Raw genomic sequence first — 21,711 nt, 5'->3', positions numbered from 1 at the left:
GTGACAGAAGGAAGTATGGTCCAGGGACCCCAAAACAAGTGGGAAAATTGTCCACATGGAATAACTTAGTGCTCAGACAAAAAAATCTCCCAAGAAAAACTGACCAGGAAAATGTCCTGCTATTAACTGTGGCTCCAGATGGAGAGCTAGGATGGGTCCTTGTAGCCAGTGGAGTCCCTTTGATGTCAGAGATGAGATGTAAGATTCTACACATCTCTGTCTTTGGCTGGGGCTACACCAAAACCCTGAGATGGCCTGTAAAGATCAGCATTTCCTAGACCACCCTCCCTGTGTTCAAGGGTTTGCTTTGTATGTTGAATTCAGGGCTAGCAAGTGGATGCTGCTTCTATGCCAAGGCCAGTGGATTCATGGTGGCTGAGGAAGCATGGTGTTTGAAAGGAATCTGAGACTGGATGTGAGGAGGAAATGAGTGTTCTGATCAAGCAGCAATGTCTCTGTCAGCCCGAAGGGGAAAAGGATGGGGAAGAGGTTTGAATATCGGGTAGGCAGAATAATAGTTCTGCAAAGATATCCATGTCTTCATCTCTGGAACCTGAGAATATGGAATGTTACATGGTGGGAGTGGGGATTAAGGATGCAGATGGAATTAAGGTTGCCAATTTGCTGCTCTTGACAGGGGAAGATTACCCTGATTTTCTGTGTGAGTCCAAAGTCATGATAGGGATCCTTATAAGTAAGAAAGGGAGACCAGAGACCCAGAGTCAGTGATGTCATGTGAGAAAGACTTGACTGGTCATTGTGAGCTTTGAAGATGGCAGAAGGGGCCATGAGCCAAGGAATGTGGGCAGCCCCTAGAAGTTGGAAAAGGCAAGGAAACAGATTTCTCCTGAGTCCCCAGAAAGAAACACAGCCCTGCCCACCCCCTGATTTTAGTCCTGATTTTAGGAACCATTTTAGACTTGTGACCTCCACAAGAGTAAGATAATACATTCTTGTGGTTTCAAGCTACCACATTTGTGGTATTTTGTTACAGCAGCTGTAGGAAACTAATTCAGATTTCTATTCTTTTCCACCGATGACTCATGAAGAAAATGTTTCTTACCTTTAGCCTACAGTTCTTGTTCAGTTGCTTAAGCCCCTTCCCTCAGGACACCAGGAACAGAATCGCTAAGACTGCTAAGACCCCAGAACAGTTTCCCGTAAGGATGGCTATAAAAGCACCACCAATATTCAATCTTTAAAAGGCAATGGCACAGGTTATGAATTTTCCTCTAAACTTGAAGTGTGTGGTTAGGTGGGGGAGGGTCCCGGGGATGCAGATTCAGAGCCGTGTGTCAGCCCTATAGTCACTGCCACACCATACAGCATGTTCTGGGGACAGAAGGTTAGGCTGGGACTCCCCACACTCACCCTCAGTCTTCTTACCCATGAGATGAATATCCAGTGACCTCAGGAGGTCTCTTTGATGTTTTATCATTTGAAGTATTCAGAAATGATACTGGAGAAGAGAAATGAAAAATAATGGAGCATTTTCTTTTCTTTTTTTGAGACCGATTATCACTCTGTTGCTCAGGCTGGAGTGCAGTGATGCAATCTTGGCTTACTGTAGTCTCTGCCTCCTGAGTTCAAGTGATTCTCCTGCCTCAGCTTGCTGAATAGCTGGGACTACAAGTGCGCACCACCATGCCTGGCTAATTTTTGTATTTTTAGTAGAGACGGGGTTTCACCATGTTGGCCAGGCTGGTCTCAAACTCCTGACCTCAAGTGATCCACCCACCTTGGCCTCCCAAAGTGTTGTTACAGGCATGAGCCACCGCGCCTGGCCAAAACAATGGAACACTTTCTAAATACCAAGCATGTTAGTTACATAATCTCATTAGTTCCTCACAACAGTTCTGTGAGGTCATCATGTCAGGTGGGTTCCATTTTATAGATGAGAACATAGAGGCCAGAGAGAGGTTGAGCAGTTTTTCAAGTCATCCAGCTAGTAAAGTGAGGAACCAGGAATTATATCATGATGTCAGAAGCCTATGCTTTTCCCTGTGATGTCATGACACCTCCCAAGAATGACCACGGCCCCGGTTCATGCTGATGACAGGATCCAGGTGGCCAAACTGCAGGCTGAGTCCAGGAATGATGCTCTTGGGGAAAACTCTTTGGCATTCTGGGATATCAAAACTTGGGGTAACAAGAATAATTCTTTGGTAGCACAAGTATCTGTGATTTTGTTTCTTTTCCTGGTTTTCCTAGGAGCCAGTTGTGTGATCTTGCCTAAGTCACTTGCCTTCCCTGGGCTTCAATTTTCTGGTCTGTGAAATGGGGAAGACAAACCAGAAGCAGTGTTTTCTACTCATTCTTGTTTTAAAAAAAATCATACCCCATCAGCTAAGGAGATTTTGTTGAGTGTTACTTGCTGCAATTTATATTCCAAAAGCAAGTAGTTTTCTTATTTTCAAAGTAAGTCATAAATGTGCTTCTTCCCTTCCCTTCCCTTCCCTTCCCTTCCCTTCCCTTCCCTTCCCTTCCCTTCCCTTCCCTTCCCTCCCCTCCCCTCCCCTCCCTCCCCTCCCCTCCCCTCCCCTTCCCTCCCTGTCTCTTTCCTTTCTTTTCCTTTTTTTGAGATGGAGTCTCCCTCTGGCTCCCAGGCTGGAGTGCAATGGCATGATCTCGGCTCACTGCAATCTCTGCCTCCCGGGTTCAAGAGATTCTCCTGCGTCAGCCTCCTGAGTAGCTGGGATTACAGGCATGAACCACCATGCCCCACTAATTTTTGTATTGTTAGTAGAGAAAAGATTTTGCCACGTTGGCTAGGCTGCTCTCGAACTCTTGACCTCAGGCGATCTGCCTGCCACCCAACCTACTGGGATTACAGGTATGAGCCCCTTTCCCAGGCCAAAATGTGCTTTTTCAAACTGCACATTCCTCTCTTCCTCCACCTGCCTTTCTGGGTGATGTGGTGATCTTTCCTCTGACCTGACATATTGCCCACTCTTGAGGTCCCTTTACTTGGTAGTTGAGAATTTTCTCTGCATTTAGGATTGTTGGAGACTTAGAATATATATATATATATTCTAGGAGAGAGGAGACAAGCAGCCTTTCTGAGTTGCCCATCTCTCTTCCTGGAACCTCCCCCTGCCCCCACTATTTTTCTTTGCCTGGAACATTTATCTCTCTCTGTTCCCCTCTAGGCTGCCCCTTGACTCTCCTGTCTGCGGAGCAGCAGGCAGGCAGCCCTCTTGTTTGAGCGGGCCATCTCTCAGCAAGATTGCAAGAGCGGTTATCTTTTATTTCTGGCATGTGCTGCAACACAAGAGTGATTCCAGCTTCAGAGATTATCACCTCTCATCTTTTATTCTCCCTTTTCTCCTCTCCTTTTTCTTCCTGCAAGATAATAAAATTACCAGGCCAGCCCTCCCTTCCTCATGGCCTAGTCAGAGTTCAGAGATATTTACTTCTCGGGTAAATAGCTGTAATCTCCCTAACCAGGCTTTCTCGCACTTAAGTGAGTTAAATTCTCCTGGTCTAATCCCCCATGTGCTGTGGTTTTTTGAGTATAAAGCTTTTGACATCTTTTGATATAACATGCCAACTATGGGCCACTGGATCTGATTAGGCATCAGGCGAATAGTGACTAGCCTGGAAAGAGGGGCCTCTCTGCAGAACAGCTTCGGGTAGAAAAAAAAAATACATGGAAAAGAAGCTTTGCTCCAAAGAGGAAAGGAGGAGGGATATGTGGGTATTTGGCAGGGCCAGGGGTGTCCTCAGTCATGCAAATCCTTGGTGCCCAGTCAGGAACGCAAGGTCCTGAATCGAGCCGGTCCACCACCCATGCCCTTCCATGTTTGCCCTGACATATGCCGGACATAGCGACCCACGCAGGAGGAGCAGGTGGCAACGAGCCTGGGCTCAGGTGACACGCTGTTTTTACTGGGAGACACAAGATGTACCTGAATCTCTAAGAAACAATGCAGGGGCAGATTAGGATCAAAGGCCAAGTCACACTTGGCTTAAATTTTCAAAAATTCTGAGGTGTGGGGAAGATTCTTAAAGGGCTAGAGGATGGGAGATCAATATTGTTTGACAGGAAAGTGTCTGAATGCAGATGGAGGCTGGACCTATCCTTGAAGACTGGATAGGTCGTGTGTGTGTGTGTGTGTGTGTGTGTGCATGCATGCATGTGTGCATGTGTGTGTGTAATGGTGGCGTCAGTGGGGTTGGCAGAACAACATTCCAAGCACCAGAATCAGTAGAAATAGGCTCAGGAGTAGGAATGAACCTGGTGTGGATGGCATCCAGGGGGGACACACGTGGGACCCTTTTTCAAGCTCAGGGGCACCCATGGGTGCCCTGAAAGGGCCCCGGCTGGGAAGCAGTCCTTGTTTCTATGTATATACGCTGCACGTTGGCTTTTCTTTCTTGTCGACCTTCCAGTCACTCCTAAATTCGGTTCCCGCTCTCTGCCTCTCCCAGCTTGCCAGGCTGCCCGTGCCTCCGCCAAGCAGTGACATTTTCCCAAGCACAGCCTGTGCCGTTTAAAGCCTGAGATGCGCTTTGGGGTTTGACTCCCCCTGCCACCTTCCCTTCTAACGTGTGTGTGTGTGTGTGTGTGTGTGTGTGTGTGTGTGTGTGCGAGAGTACCGATTTTTGGCCTTGAAACCCCATTAAAAAGAAAAAGAAAGTCAATTGCCAGGGCCGAGGATTAATGAGCAGTTCATGGAGCCTGAAAAACTGCCCACCTGTCCCCACTGCTAGCTGCCCTTGGATGCAGGCAGAGCCATCCGCAAGTGATTCTCTCCTCTGAGAGCAGCCCCAACACCCTGGCGGGGGTGCTGCAGGGGAGAGGAAGGTTTCACTCACTCATTGTCCTGCTTGGGGAAGGACAAGGCCCCAGGTCACCTCTTCCGCTGGTTGCATCTCCCTGTAAAGCTGCAGGAAGTGTGTCCTGAATCCCTTCTCTATTCTCAGGTTTTCATCTCCTCTCTTCCAGTAGCCAGTCCTGCCAGGGTTCTGGCTGTGTGGGGACAGTGAATGGCCACCCCATCCCAGATGAGCTGCAGGAAGCATTTCGATGTCATGTGGAGCTGGGTACCTTCTCCCCATCCTTGGCCCCTGTCCCTGAACACGTTCCTTGCAGCTCCTCATGGCCTGCTTGGGTTCTTCACTCCCACAGTGCAGCTCCTAGAGGCCTCCCCTTGCCCTTTCCCCTAGTTTTTTGTTTCTGTCTCCATATTTGTCTCCTGCAGAGCCCCTTTGTTGCATTTTGTTGAAATGTGTGCATCTGAAAACAATAAAAAAGAATCAAAAAGTGGGGTGTTTTCCTTAGATATCTGTTGCTGAAACACCAGCCCCCTCTCCCCTGCAAAATTTATCTTCTTCACTTCTTTTCCGCATTGGTAATTGGTTTTTGGGTAGGGGAGGGGGTTAAGGATGTGTCTTTCTTGCTCTAAGTGCCTAATACGCTATGAGGCATTCATATCTCACTGTGGGTTGTCATCTTCTATGCACAGCAGGTGGGAGCTGGGTTTGAAGGGGTTGCAGGAGCAGCAGAGAGATGGCCTGGGCTGTCTTGCTGGGGAGGTGCTCTGAGCTGTTCAGGGGTGCCCAAGACACTGGCCTCACAGGTGACTAAAAGGAAGGCAGGGAGGGAGAGCTTAGTGGGACCCAGAGAGGAGACAGGGCACTGATGGAAAAGGTGACCCGATTTTCAATCATGAACTCTACCTGTTTCTTTTTCCCTCTCCATATCTTCCTCTCAGGGGCTAGTGAGGTGAGGGGCAGTGTTTGGGGAGGGCACGATGTTGCCAGGACTAGCCTAGCTCTCTGCATGGGCTGCGTCCTATATACCCAGATTGGGATGAGCGGGTGGCACCTCTCCCGAGGGAGGTTGAGCATGCCTGGCTCTCTGCTGTGGGTGTCTGCGCAGCTTCTCTAGCTCCCTGCCCTGCTCCGGACATCACTGCCTAAAGCATACCATGACAAGACTCCCTCACCCGACACATTTGTTCTCCATGCAGTGACATAAATGTAATAATTCTAAGATTCTAAGCCCTGAATATCAAAATGCTATAGACAGCTGTTGAAACAATCAAAAAATCAAGCAGAAGAATATTTCTACCACACCTACCACAGCCAAAGCTTTGAACATAACATTGTCCATCACAAGACTATTAATAAAACAACCGTAATCATATTGATTGATGCCATTCACGGAGTGTCTTCGATGTGCCAGGCATTTTCTCATCTACTTTTGACAATAACCCTTTTATCTCTAGCCGACAGTTGAGGAAACAGACTTGAAGAGGTTGAGTAACTTGCCCAAGGCTACGTAACTACTTCAGGGTAAGGCTGGGATTCAGACTCAGCTCCAGTGCCAAGCTCCAAAGCCAGGAAGTACGTGAACACAGGAACTGACCAAACCAGCAAAAGCACAGTGTGTGGACAGTGAATTTCAGAGGAGGCGTTCAAGGGAGCAGGTCTGTGGATGCTAGCATGGCGACAGACGGTTCTGGAAAGAGTCGAGGCATGATCTGGATTTAGGCACGTAATGCAGCAGGCAGAGGCATTTCAGGATGGATTAAGACATTTGAAGTGAGGAGATGAGGGAGACAGGAATGGAGGCTTGGCTCAGGGAGGTGGTGGGAGCCAGGGCAGCAGTTGGTGAGGTTAAATGATGGAGTCCCACACGTTCTTTGGGTGAATTTGGGGGCAAGTTAATAAATGCATCTATGTCCCAGTTCCTCAACAGTAAAGCAAGGGTAATAATGATGGCTGCTTTGCCTTTTTTTTTTTTTCTGAGACAGAGTCTTGCTCTTGTTGCCCAGGCTGGAGTGCAGTGGCACAATCTCGGCTCACTGCAACCTCCGCCTCCCGGGTTCAAGCGATTCTCCTGCCTCAGTCTCCTGAGTAGCTGGGATTATAGGTGCCTACCACCACGTCCAGCTAATTTTTATATTTTTAGTAGAAACGGGGTTTCGCCATGTTGGCCAGGTTGGTCTCAAACTCCTGACCTCAGGTGATCAGCCTGCGTTGGCCTCCCAAAGTGCTGGGATTACAGGCATGCGCCACCGCACCCAGCCTCTGCTTTGCCTTTCTGTGGCAAGGATTGCGAGGTAACTGATGCCAGACACTCAGTTCTGCCTGGCACGTATGCCACTGCTACATCAATGTCCTTTGGAGCTGAAAACATTCTGCCCTCTCTCCAGAGGCTCCTGGGTTTTTGTGTCATCTTAACTCTTCTGCCTTCTTCAGGGTCCTCAGCCAGTGAGTCATCCAGTTCAGTTGATTCATTCCCTCATTTTCTTCCTTGCTGTCACCACCTTGTTTGAGATCCTTGAAGTGATGTGCCTAAGCGATTGCCACAGACTCCCAGCTGGTTCCCCGCCTTCAGTCTGTCTTCGCCTCAGTCCACGCTGTGCATTCGCACTTGATTATCTCTCCTAAAATGATGCCTTCTCCATCATGCTTCCCTGCTCAAAACCCTCCAGTGACTCACGCTGGCTCTTTGCGATTAAATGCAGACTTCGCAGAATCACTTACAACCCACTTTCCCATGGATTTGCCTTCGTTCCTTCACATAGTTGGTCTTATTGCCCCACAAACTTGTGATGCTCTTTCCTGCTGGAGAGCCTTCATCCTGTCTCCTCTTCCAGGGATATGCCTTCCTCTTCCTCTCTGCATAGCCAAGGGCTCATCTTCCAGCCTGGCTTCTCTGAAACCAACCTCCTCCATGAAGTTGTTCCTGACCAGTTTAGCTCATGAGACCTCTCTCCCTGCTGGACATCTCTGATACTTTCTCTGTGCTTCACTCATTTGGCCAAGGGCTGCCCTACTAAAAACATACAGTCATGGAAAATGACACATTTCCCCAGATGGGGTGCAAAGGCCTCAAGGGAAGACCGCCTCATCTGCCTTTTCTGTCCCCTATGGTTCCCAGCATAGGGCAGGGCTGAACATATAGTTTTTACTCAATAGTTCTATTAAAAAATTTTATTTCCATAGGTTACTGGGGAACAGGTGGTATTTGGTTACATGAGTAAGTTCTTTAGTGGGGATTTGTGAGATTTTGGTGCACCCATCACCCGAGCAGTACACACTGCACCCTATTTGCAGTCTTTTATCCCTTACCTGCTTCTCACCTTTTTCCCCCTGAGTCCCCAGAGTCCATTGTGTCATTCCTTTGCATCCTCACAGCTTAGCTCCCACTTATGAATGAGAGCATACGATGTTTGGTTTCCCATTCCTGAGATACTTCACTTAGAATAATAGTTTCCAATCCTATCCAGGTTGCTGTGAATGCCATTAATTCATTCCTTTTTTATGGCTGGTTACTCAACACATTTTGCATTCTTTTTTAATAAAGGTGGTTTGGAGAATGATGCTAATGAAGAACTGGAAGATGGAGAAAAGAACCCCTTTTCCACTAAAGAAGGGGGTGACAATGCAAGCCTATGCGATACATAGGTTCCCGCAGATGCAACACTAGCCTATGGCTTAGGTTGAGCAGTCACTCATGGGCCCTGAAATCAGCAGGCTTTCTCTCTTTGTGCTTCTGTTTGGGCCTTCCTCACTCTCTCGAGCTTTGCTTTCTACCCTGACAAACTTCTCTCTCCCCACACGCCTCCCTTGGACTTTCCTGGTAGCATTCACAATCTTTGCAGAAAGTAAAACAAGATGAGATGGGTGTTTAGATGTAAGTCCCATATTTGATACTCCACCCTAGGCCCTGCTGGTAGTTCACAGTTGTCTGGGAGCATTTGTCTAATGCCTCAATAGATGACTCTGGAGTGGATGAATAAAGAATGGCACACAGTGAACTACAATGCTAAACCACTCACAATAATCTATGACTGTTGATTATATCCTTAATGACAGTAACAGCAGTAATAGTGAGAATGATCTGATGGGTAGTGCAGAGAAGGATGGATGATGGGTAGGGATGCAGAGAAGCTGGTTCTCATCCCTGGAGCTCGGCGTTTCAAGCCAGGCTTCCATTTTTTGGGGGGTTTGTGACTCATGCCCAACTGGCAAGTCTCCTCTCTCTGATTCAAAAGGGGAAGAAGAATCCCTCACCCGGGATCTTGGGGACGTCAAACTGCTCCTTACGCAACAGCCTCCTAATGAGTTAAGTGTAAATGAATCAGAAGCAGATGGATTGGATTGTTCTGGAAATACACCCGAGGTTTAAAAATCGAGGGAAAAAAGCATTTGGCAAAAGGCATTTTGGGGTTTGCCAAGACCCAGAACATTTGAAAAACAGTTCAAGATTTTTTTCTTTTTCTCTTTGGTTGCAAAACCCAAAATGCTGCCTGGAGGCAGTAGAAAGAGGTGGGTCTCCATTTTCCTTTCAAACTGAAGTTCCTCCTGCCGGGTGGGTAATGGACCCTAGATAGGAGGCAATGGGCTATAGCATTGCACCAGGGAGTGACGGTGTCCGGGAGCAAAGCGTCCTGCCTCCATTTGTTGCAGAAGGCAGTGCTATGAGCCTGCAGCTCCTAGGCTGGGCCTCAGTCACTTGGGCCTGCCCTGGGGCCCTACCTAGGTCATGCAGAGAGCTCCTGCCTTCCCTAAGACTTGAGTCACTTCATCCAATCAGGAGAAGCTCATTATATAAGAGAAATGGTCTCCAATTTGCTGGCCAAGAAACTTTGGAGGTTAGCAAACACTAATCCAATAAAATACAAAGTGAAATGTTGATTTTACAGAAAAACCTTTAAACAATTTTTTTTTATTAGTCATATTTGGCATAACTGAACCTTTCCCTGGAGGGACCATCTTGTTGAGGGGAAGAAAAAAAAAAAGCAACTGTCTCAGAGGAAAACTCGACCCAGCAGTTTCTAAATCTGCTGGCTGGCTGTGTGATTGTACATAAGGCACCAAACCTCACTCTGCTTTGGTTTCTTTTTCTCTTCTTCTTCTTTCTTTCTTTCTTTTTTTTTTTTTTGAGACAGAGTCTCGCTCTGTTGCCCAGGCTGGAGTACAGTGGTGTGATTTCAGCTCGCTACAACTTCTGCCTCCCAAGTTCAAACGATTCTCCTGCCTCAGCCTCCCAAGTAGCTGGAACTACAGGGGAGTGCCACCACGCCTGGCTAATATTTTGTATTTTTATTAGAGACGGGGTTTCGCTGTATTAGTCAGGATGGTCTCAATCTCCCAATCTCGTGATCCACCCACCTTGGCCTCCCAAAGTGTTGGGATTACAGGCTGCCTCTGCGTCCGGCCGGTTTCTTTTTCTTTAAGTTCATGTTTTTTTCCCCCAGAGACAGTGCCTCACTTTGTCACCCAGGATAGAGTGCAGTGGTGCAGTCTTAGCTCACTGTAGCCTCCAATCCTGGGCTTAAGCCATCCTCCTGCCTCAGCCTCCTGAGTAGCTGTGATTTCAGGCACATGCCACCATACCCAGCTAATTTTTAAATTTTTGCAAAAAGACGGGCTTTCACCATGTTGCTCAGGCTGGTATCGAACTCCTGGCCTCAAGTAATCCTCCTGTCTCAGCCTCCCAAAGTGCTGGAATTATAGGCATGGGCCTGCTTTGGTTTCTTAATAACCATCTCTAAGGGTTTTCTCTGACTTGATCCAAATACAGGAATCCAATAAGTTGGGGGCTCTCCTGATAATTCATGTTAGATAATGGATGCATCTTTATGTGGCAGGAACATGGGGTGTCCTTGGTGTGTCCAATACATGGTCTACCTAACAAATTTCAGTAGAGCTTTTTCCTCCCCTGGGACCTATCTGTACAGGTCAACAGACCTGTATGCCTCTCTGAATCCTGTGGGTTGTAAGCTTGGTGAACCTGGCTATTCCCTGGTTCCATGGCTCGGTGGCTTTTGGTCCCACCACAGGGTTTCTATCCAGCTGATCTAGGATCTCTCACTCCCAAGATGTGCTGTCCTTATTTGTGGTTTTGTTTCACCCTGGCCTGGAAAAGCAATATTGGTGTTTTCCTTTGAGTTGCTTCCACGCACTGTCACCTTCCCAGCCTGCTGTCTGCTGGCATCAGGCAGGCCCTGGAGCTTACCATGGGGTGGTGAGAGGTTGGGAGATGGAGCTGAAGCTATGGGTGCCAAAGGCAGAATGTGAGCAAGGTGCAACTGAATTCTATCCCTCTTTGAAGGCCCAGCTTGCTTCTTTATCTGTGTGTTCATTTGCTCCTTCATCTGCTCTGTTCGGTGCTGAATCATAACCTGATCCTCTAGTGAAGACAGGCCTGATCGGCCCAGCCCACAGCGACAATACCAGCACTAGCAATCTCAGAACTGTTTACAGTTTATAAAGGGTTTTTAGGTTCACAATCTCCCAGCTCCTCTTCTTCTAAAAAATCCACAGGAAATGCAGGGGCCTTCTGATCATCTGGCCAACCATTTCAGTTTCTAGGGAGAACGTTCTTTCTGAGACCCCACAGTCGGTGGCAGGGCTGGGTTTCACGCCCCCTTCACTCACCATGCTTTCTTCTTGTACTTGCACTCACTTCGTTCCTGGTCAGGATCTATTTTGTTCTGTGTTATCTTGTTTGCATCACCATTTCAACACCGCATATGGACTGCATGCTCCTTTAAGATGAGGATCGTGTTTTGTACTTCTCTGTAATTCACACAGTGCTGAGCAGGGTGTCTTAGACATGAAAGCTGCTTAATAAATAGCTAATTGACAGAGAGAAATACTGAATTGGGCAGAACTAGTGGTAACCCCAGTTCATTGCAGAAAGATTGGCACTGTGCGTCCTGACCTGAAAGACAGCTCCTCTGGGTCTCTGGGCTCTTCCCCACTGGTCGTGAAAGACCCACTTTAGCTCTGATCCAGCCTCATTGTTATCAGGAAATAGAAAAAAGCTCACACCTAACGGCATTATCCTGATTATCACCACGTTCACATATCGAGCAGGCCAAGAGATAGAAAAGAAAGTGTTAGCGTCTAATATTGTCCTTGCCAAATAAAAATTAAGCTGAAGCTTCAGGATTGGAGGGAGGAAGCCACCCCCATGGCGAGCATGGGGGGAAAGAGCCTGTGGTCTGTGAGCGAGGGCCTCCTCCCCACCCCGAAGTGCTGGGGTCCATCGTCAGCTTGCAGGGTGACCCCGAGGCCACTGCCTCTAGGTGAACTTGAGAAAAAAGCTCTTTTCTGTCCCTGCCTGCTTGCTTCTTAACCATGTGAGTGAGAGGGCAAATGAGATCCCATTTTGAACTCCCAGGAGGAAGGCAGTAGTAATAACAGTGATTATTTGGAGGTTATGGCTTGTTGAGGCTGCCATTAAAGAGAAAACAGCTCACCCCGAAGGGTAACTGAGGCCACCTCCAGGAGGCAAGAGCAGCGGACCCTCCTCTCTGACTGCAGGGTGAGGTGGTGTGTGGGAAGGATGCAAAACACAAGGGGTTTTGTCTTGGACTCTCCTGTCCTTTGATTTCCTAGGTATAGGGGAACCCCCAGAAGCCCCGCCTCCCCCAGTTGCTTCCTCTGATCTGTGAATTCTGGCTTCTCCAACATTTCTGATATGATGATTCAGGAAAAAAGTGGACTTGTCAGAGAGAGGAAGGGAAGATAAAAATAAAATCAAGTTAGCCAGGCCTATGAGTTCCTCTCATCTTAGTCATCCCCCGCTGCCCTTCCCCATAAATATCCACAATCTTAAAAATCCCACAGCCCTGCACAGAGTGGGAGCCAGACTTTGGGGTCCAGGTCAAGGCCAGAGGGTGAAGGGGACATGATTCAGCGCTGTGGGCCTGTGGACGGACGGGGGGAGCCGGGCCCTGCAAGGCCCCCCACAGGATGCAGGGCTGTGGGCTATGAGTCCTGCCTCACCCTGCAGCCTGCACTGCCTCTGCTTCTCCAAGCAGGAGCTGCCGAGTGATTGATGGGCCCCAGCTTGAATGGAAAGTCCAGATTCCAGCAACACAGCTTAAGAGGTAGGAGGAGAAACACGTCTAACATCTGCAACAAAATTAAAAATTAAATAAATAAAATTTGTTAGTTTACAAAATAGAACTGTTACTTGTTACTCGGGGTATTAACAATCTCCTTTTTCGATTAAATTTTTTTTTAATTTTTAATTTTTTTTTCCGGTAACGCCTGTGAAAGACGTTTGTTTCAGTTGCCAACATTTCTGCAGAACTAATGTGGGTGGATTGTGACAGATATAATTTCTCCATCCTACAGTTTCATCAACTTGAGTTCTGTTAAACTATACCCGCTGGGCTTAGCTCCTTTTAAAGTTTCCGCTTTGACAGGTAGATTTATTAGTCTTGAAATTTGTACAAATCAGATGTCACTCGTGGCAACTTGTCAAAATGTCAGTCTGGCGAGGCGGCATGAAAGGCTTTCTGGAGAGAAAGACAGACGTAAGGCAGGCTTTAAAGAACTCCAGCACAAGCTGCGGGAAGGAGTGGGAAGGATTGCAGCCCCTTGATCCTCGAGGCTTTACTTTATTAAATATCTCAAGCTGTACAGGGGGACAGGCCTTTGGATCCCGGGTCTCTGAGACATCAAGTCTGACAGCTCCCAAACGATGGCTTCTGTAGATTGCAGCGTCTAGTTTCTCTCCTTGTTATGCTCATTTAGTGGCAGAAGGCAAGGGGGGCTCGCTTGGTTGTACAGGCAGGGAGAGCAAATCCAGATCTTTCAGTTTCAAAAAACACTGGGTGGGTCTGTGGGGGTGGATGGGTACTCCTGGGCTCCCTTGGCCAGAAGGAGGGGGCACCTTTCAGCCCACAGATGCAAACTCCTTGTTCCCTTGGAGAGAAAAAGCAGCCGGGAGGTGGGGAGGGAGGGAGAAATGCTCTCAGGTGCAGGCCATAGGAGGCCACGGTCCTAAGACAGTCCCAGCACACCCGTGGCTCGATTTCCCGGCCTGTGGGCTTCCCGAATGTTCCAGGCTTCCCCATTCCCCAGCCACCCATGAGTTAAGGAGCCTACGATTTGGTAAGCTCCATAATTATCTTAGTTTGGCATAGCAGGAAATGTTACTAATGGTCAGAAAATTATCTGAATTTCTCCCCTGGGGTGGGGAGTGCAGGAGAAAAACCCCTGACCAGGGCCCCGGATATAGCTTTCTGCAGGTGGCAGACTGCAAGTGTCCGGGTGGCACGGGTATTTAGTACTGAGAAGATGCCCTCTTGGGAGGCGGGGACCGTGCTGCAGAACTGGAGATACAGTGATGGCTGGGGAAGCTTGCACTAGCTTATTGCGGTGGTGTCTGCTCATCTATCTGTGTGGCTACCCGGGGATGCTGGAAAACGCCAAGCAAAGCTGTGGGGCTCAATATTCCTACAACCTCACTCTCCCACTCCCCAAGAGGTTCTGGGGGCATAACACTGTTCGTGTCCAGTGTGGAGGATGCGAACGCTGGACGACAGTGGCGTGCCCCGATGTGAATGCCCAGGGTCCCTCCCCTGTAGTTCAGTCCTCCCTGCCTCTTTCTCAGGACGGCATTGGGAGCCACTGCTGACCTCAGTGCCCACGGCCACCCATGCTGGTCCATCCGTTTGCATGTGCGATGTGGGGGCTCAGCATCAGGATGAGGCAGGAATCAGGATGAGGCACTATTTGATTAGAGAAGTGAGCAGCTCGCTGTCTCCATCCCTGCCCCCTTCCTCCTTTATTCCAGTCTCTTTTCCTCCTAGGTTTCCAAAAACTTCTGCTCAAATGCAAATACCTCTTGGAAGGATGGCACTCCTTCCTTCCTGGGGATTAGGTGACACCCTGCTGAAAGCAAGAGAAGTAATTTGTGGGAAGGAAGCAGGGCTGCTACCAGGCAGGTGGGGCTGGAGGCCCCAGGGAACCTGGCCCACCTCCTGCTGTTCCAAGGGCCCTGCCTGCCAGCACCTCCTCCCCATGTCCACAGAGCCGGGAGCCAGGCTCTTCATAGAGGCAGGAGGGGACTGCAGAGGGCAGGGGCGGTGGAAAGACACTGAGGGCTGTGCAGTGAAGGGAAGGGACTTCCACACAGACCCCTTCTCCTGTCCCCCAAGAGCACAAGTGCTTGGGGTTCGTGGGTGGCTGAGTCATTTTCCGCCAGCAGCCTGGAGTCTTAGGCGTGAAGTGGGGGATTTTCTTCTCCTTGGGCCGAGGAGGGTGCTCTGTTGGCATTCTTCCCAAGAGGAGAGGAGTTGAGTCTGCTGTTTATGCTCCTGTTTGAGGCCTGGAGTGGGGAGCAAGTCTACTGACTTTGAAAGTGCATGAGATGATCTCAGGTGGGGCATCCCAGCCATTAAGAGCCATGCTAAGAATGGTCACGACGGTCTAATCCCGGCAGCAATTATCCTAATAATCCTCAGGATGGAGATCATGCCTTTCAAAGGGCTCCGAGAACTTCCAGACTGGTGATCTCACATGATCCCAGCCTACTTCTGGCAGAGAGATCCGGTGGGACAGGCTGTAGTAGCCTGTGGGGAAACTGAGGCGCTGAGCTCAGGCCTTTCACTCGGTCCCTTTTGCTTTGCTCTGTGAGTCCTGGAAAAATGAATCCTCATTTTTGCCATTACTGGATTATTTTCAGCTGCCATCCTGTCCCTGAGAATGAAGCATGCACACACAAACACACACACACAGACACACACAGACACATACAAAGACACACAAACACACACACCTATGCACATAGACATCAACACACACAACTGAAACAAACACATATACACAAACAGACATAAACACACACAAAGACACATGCACACACAGACACGAACACACAGACAGACATAAACACACAGACACACAGACATGAACACACAGACACACACGCATAGACAGACACATACAGACATAAACACACACACAGACATGCACACATGCACACACAGACACAAACACACAGACACACACACATGCACACAGACACACAGACATAAACACACAGACACAACGTATGCACGCACAGACACACAGAGATTGTGCACACACAGACACATACACACAGATGCACACACAGACACAGACACATGCACACACATACACAGATACACAGATGCACACACACAGGCACAAAGACACACAAAGACACAGATACAGACACACATGCACATATAGACATGTATATACACACAGAAGCACACAGACACACACAGACACAGGCACACACACGTATGCACAATGTGTGCAGATTCAGACGCAGGCGCACTTCTGCAGCTTCTAGCCCCCAAACTGGCCTCTGCTGAAAAGCGCTCCACCTAGGAGCTGCACGGCTCAGCCATGGGCTCAGTCCTGCCTCTCCTGTCCCCACAAGCTGGGCATCGTGTGTGGAGCTCATCGAAAGGCAGCAGGGAGCTGGTGGATCTGGGGAGCACGTCCCAGGGGAGGACTTTCTTGAAGAGAAGTTGCTGTGTGCCTTGGTGTTGGGTGACTGACTTTCGTGTGGGGGAGGGGCAAGGGACCTTTTCCCTGTCCCCCCTCTTAAGACAGCGCTACCTCCCCATATGCACCACACTCTGGGGTTACTTTCCAAGGGAGAGAATGGGGCCCCGAAAGGATAAAATCAGAGCAGAAACGGTGGGTGCTCATGGCTAGCTGGAGTCCTGTGATTCCATTTCCTGAATGTGTCCCTGCTTGGTAATTTCAGGGCGGCCAGCAGGGAGAGAGAATGTGGGGTCGGGGGAGGGGGGCGGTGAAAGGCAGGGAAGAAGAAGGAGAAGAAAAAACTCGTCAGCCCGTCTGGCATGAGTTCAGAAAACTCTCCAACTCACACATCTGGTTCTTATATTTCAAAGTTAATTAGTCATATTGAGGCTGTCTGAAGATAAATTTATCATCCAGAAAAAACACAAACAGTTTGAAAAATGAAAGGAAGTGAGGTGACATGGCTTGACGTTTAAATAAATCATTTTAACATGATTAAAAAACTTGTCCTGTCTGACACCCAGTACTTGGGTACTTTGTAAAGACTTTTTTTTGACAAAGACAAGTCCCTGTTTGGTATATAAAAGCCCTTGCCATTCAATTACTCAGAATAATCTTTGGCCAGTTACATCTCTGAATGACTACTGGGGCGTACAGCCCACAGCCGGTCGCATTCTCTGGGGGTGGTGGCGGCGGGCTTGGGTAGTCAGTGATTATCCCAGGGGGAAGAAAAAACTGCTGCAAAACACTAAGAGGTTTGGGCAACTGGAGTGTTTTTCTGAGAGAGAAGTGAGCATCAAATACATTCCTAATCTTGCCCTCTCTGGATGAAGGTTGCTTGAGCAGGAAATCCACCCATGGCCCAAAGAGGAAAGATCCGCTTTAAATGCCTGGGCATATACTTCCAAGAACCAGATGTGGCCTGTTCCTTACGCCTCCCCGGGCTTAGATGACAGCTTGAACTGTGCGGCTGATGGAATTGTGAGTCGGGGCTCTCTCTGGCCTGGCTATAGTGGGAAGTGGCCAGATGGGGGTGGTAAAAATGTAAATAGTGGTGAGTTCTGATGTGTTCGTTTGTTCTAGGAGCAGATGGGAATGACCTGGAATCTAACACCCTACAATTCAGACACACCACTGTCCACTTGTCCCTCCCTCCTTGCCACTGGCCCTGCCAGCGTACCTTGTGTACTTCGCAAAGGTCACTGGCTCCTGTTTTATGTAATGACTGACAGGGGATCCTGCCCAGCTCAGCAATGTGAACAGACACCTTGCACGGTGCCGGTGGTGGCTGCGGTTGTTTCTGGATGTCATGGAAGAGGCTGGGGGCATTCCAGGGCTTTCCCCAATTGTGCCTAAAATAAATTGGCTCTTGGGAGGTTTCTGTGTGCCTCTGGTCTGTGCTTTGGTCGTGTTCTTTACGCAGGACAGGAGTGATATAATCCAACATGGACGTTTTCTCCTATTAGCAATTTGGTCTCATCAGTTTTGTTAATGGGATAACAAGAGGTGCCAGTTATGGTGCAAAAGTCCCATCATGTTGGTAATTTTTACTGTAACGTGTTAGCAATCTGTCACTATTTGTTTCCAGCAATTCTGGCAAGAGTCTGCTTACATCAGGGGCTCCAATTTTCTCTCCACGCCACCAGGCTGTTCTCCCTTTCCCTGGCGAGGTAGCCTCCCCTATTTCTATCTGTCTCTGTCCATCTGACTGTGCCCTTGTTTCTCTGTCTCCCGTGTTTCTCTCTCTGTCACATCCCAGCCCTCTGATAACCTACTGCGGTGTTTGTATTGGAGGGAAACACGGTTCGGGAGCAGCTTGCAGTGATAGAATTCCAGAGCTGGAAGCTTGCAACTCTCTTCGCCCCACTTCCCCCATTTGCCACTTGGAACAATGAGAGCCAGAGAGAAGTGACTTGCCTAAGGTGTTGCTGTCGGTTAGGTGCAAGGTTGGAACTGGGAGCCTGGTTTCATGATTTAAAATCCATTGTACCTTCTTCTGTACATACAACGGCATATGGAAAAATCAGGCGGTTCTTGAAACCAACTTTCTTACCTATGGGAAAACACATCCTGGTGAAGCAAAGGTAGTGGAGGGCACCGAGTCCCCTTCCTGGAGTGAATAGGGCCTTTCTCAGCATAATCAGGAGGGGCCCTCAAACCAGGTGGTTTTCTGGGGTGCGTCATTCCAACAGCTGTGATGCCTTGGGCTCAGGGTCCCTGCTCTGGAATCAAGAAGGGAGTGCTTCCTTAGTGAATCATGGCTGGCAGCAGCTTGCATACAGCTTTAGCCTCAGCCATGGTCACCAGCTGTCCAGCACAGAAGCACTGGACATAAATAGCCTTTCCTGTGCAAGATGAGACACTCCTGCCTGCCTCCAGGTCCCAGACCCCTGCTGCACCTCTAGGAGACCTTCACCTTGCCCTTGTGCATTTGCTCGAGTGGCCAAGATTCATTCCTTCTGGAAGCATTTATTTCCACAGCTGCCATCCTGAGGCCTGGAGGCTGAGAAGAGCAGAGGCACTACCCTGTCACACGGAGATGCCAGATACCGTGTCAGATGGATGAGGGTTTGGAATCTTAGCTCTGCAACTTTGTGGTTGCAGGAACTTGCTAGATGCCAGACACCGTCAGTCTCCGTGTCTTTACTTGTAAAATGGGGATTTATAATATCATAGTTTGCTTACAGGTCTGTAGTGGGGAATATAGAATGTGTTTAAGTCCCCAGAATGCTCTAACGCATGTAGTAGGTCTGCCATAAACCAAAAATTCAGCCCCTTACTCACTGTATGGGCTAGGAGATGCAGAGACTCCCCAGGACCACCTCTTACATTTCTTTCATAGCCACTGTCAAGTTCACAGTGTGGGGTGATGGCTGGCTATGCAGTGATGGCCTGTGTGGCATGGGGGGCAGCAAGTGGGCTGTTGGGAGAAGTGTTCTAGTAGACGATCAAGGAGAATGTCTAAGGCAGAGAGACTTAGAGCACCAATTAATCATCTGTTGAGTGGAAGGAGAGAATGGCTGACCCCCAAGTCACCAGCGATGTGGATGTTTAGAAGAATGAATATGCAGATTTCTGTGGCAGGAAAAAAAAAGGAAAGAAAAACGCTTTGACTTGGGCGCTGGTGAGAGCTACCAGGCTAGTGCACGTTCTCTCTGTCAAAACCTCCCCACTAATTGTCCAAAGCTTCCCTGATTGCTTGTAATGAAACCGCCAGCCGACTCTGAAATCTCAGAACCGTCTCATCATGCCCTGTTGAATAATAAACATTGCTCACAGGGGCAGACGAGTTGGTCACGTCAGCCTGGGAAGAGGCCTGGTGCTCCTCAGAGAGGCAGTTTCCTGGCTCTGTCCCAGGCACCTGGCAGGGCTGCAGGAGAGCAGGTACCGGGGTTGGCCCAGCCTTCTCCAGTTGTCCTTAAGGCGCCTTGGCTATGATGAGTTCTGCCTGCCTCTCTGTCTGGTGCTTCCTTTAGAGTTGACAGATGCGGGGTGTGTGTGTGTGTGTGTCTGTGTGTGTCTCTGTGTCTCTGTGTGTGTGTCTCTATGCGTGTGTGTCTTTGTGTGTGTCCATGTGTCTGTGTGTGTCTCTGTGTGTGTTTGTGTGTCTGTCTCTGTGTGCATGTGTGTCTGTGTGTGTGTCTGTGTATATCTCTGTGTGTGTGTGCACGTGTGTGTCTGTGTGTGTATCTGTGTGTCTCTGTGTGTATCTGTGTGCGTGTGTGTCTGTGTGTATGTGTGTGCATGTATGTACCTTTCCCATACCCTCCCTTGTAATCCAGGTCTCTACTTAGAAAATGAGAGGCTTGGAGTGGGATACCAGGTGAGTCATTTAGCCCCCTTGGGTCTTGGTTTCTCTTTTATTTATTTTAGAAACAGGGTCTCGCTGTGTCGCTCAGGCTGCAGTGCAGTGGCGTGATCACAACTCACTCACTGTGGTCTCAAACTTCTGAGCTCAAGTGATCCTCCCGCCTCAGACTCTTGTGAAGCTAGGACTATAGACGTGCAGCAATAAGCCTGGCTGATGTTTTTAAAAAAATTTTGTAGAGATAGGGTCTCATTCTGTTGCCCAGGCTGGTCTCAAACTCCTGGCCTCAAGAGATCCTCCCGCCTCAGCTCCCAAAGTGCTGGGACTGGAGGTGTGAGCCTGGCCTTGGGTACCCTGGTTGCTATCTGTAGCTCTTCACATGACGCATGTATGTTCATTCTGCACATCCACTTCATGCCTTTGGAGAGGTTTCTGGACCACACAGTCTATGATACTGCTCTCTCATTATTCTGCACTTTTTTTCTTTTCTTTTTGAGACGTGGTCTCACTCTGTCACCCAGGCTGGAGTTTAGTGATGCAATCATAACTCATTGTAGCCTCGAACTCCCAGGCTCAAGGAGTGTTAGGAAATAGCACTCAGCCTCCCAAAGTGCTAGGATTACAGGCATGAGCCACGACTACCCTGCCTTTTCTCCCCCTAACATTTATTAGGATCGTAACTATCTTGCTGTTTGTGTGTTTTGTCTCTGGAGATTGTACTCAAGGTGAGGGAAGGGCCTTTCACATCCTGTTCCCCTCTGCGTTCCAGCGTTGGAACAGCTCAATGCCGAGGCCACAGGTGCTCGCTCAAGGCTACCTGTTGACGGAATGAGGAAACCTGCAAAAAGAGTGGCCACTAATGACTTCCTCTACTTGCCTCATAGGGTTTTTGCAAGGGTCAAATGACGGCAGCTGTGAAAGTAATTTGAAAAAGTGAAAAGAAATATGCCAAGTGCAAGCTATTAACATTACTCTCCTGTGGGTGGCAGAGGACTTGCCTTTGCCAAAATGTCTCAGTAGCCTTGAGGTGGGCCTGGCAGAAACTGGAAATCTTCCAAATACCTCACTGCCACCGACTTACACAGGGGTCTTCAAAGCAAGACACGTGGTTGCAGAACAATTTAGCTCCATTTTGCTCACGTTTACTGGGGGCCTGCTCTGTGTGATGGGTGCCGGGAGGCAGGAGAGCAAAGGTGTATCCTGCGGCGTCGGTCCTCAGGCAACTCACAATCCAGGAGGCAAGGCCGACTTGCAAACTGATACATTTTAGTACGAGGACACCTGCAACAGGATAGGCAAGGGTAAGTACTGAGAGGAAGGAATGTGAACCTTAAGAAGATGGGGAGATGACAGCAGGATTACTTGGCAGGTGAATCTCCGCCTTCTCGGTGGAGAAGTTTCCTAGAAACCTGTGTTAGTCTTTTCATTGTTGGCTGTCCTCCTCCCAACTGCTACAGTTGATTTTTTTTTTTTTTCTTAGAGACAGGATCTCACTCTGTTGCCCAGGCTGCAGTGCAGTATTGCAATCATAGCTCAGTGCAGCCTCTAACTCCTGGGCTCAAGCAATCCTCCTGCCTTACCCCCACAAGTAGCTGAGACCACATACGTGCACCACTTAA

Source organism: Nomascus leucogenys, chromosome 8, assembly GCF_006542625.1.
Source record: "Nomascus leucogenys isolate Asia chromosome 8, Asia_NLE_v1, whole genome shotgun sequence".
In the NCBI taxonomy this organism is placed as follows: Eukaryota; Metazoa; Chordata; class Mammalia; order Primates; family Hylobatidae; genus Nomascus; species Nomascus leucogenys.
Note: the sequence above shows the minus strand (reverse complement) of the source record.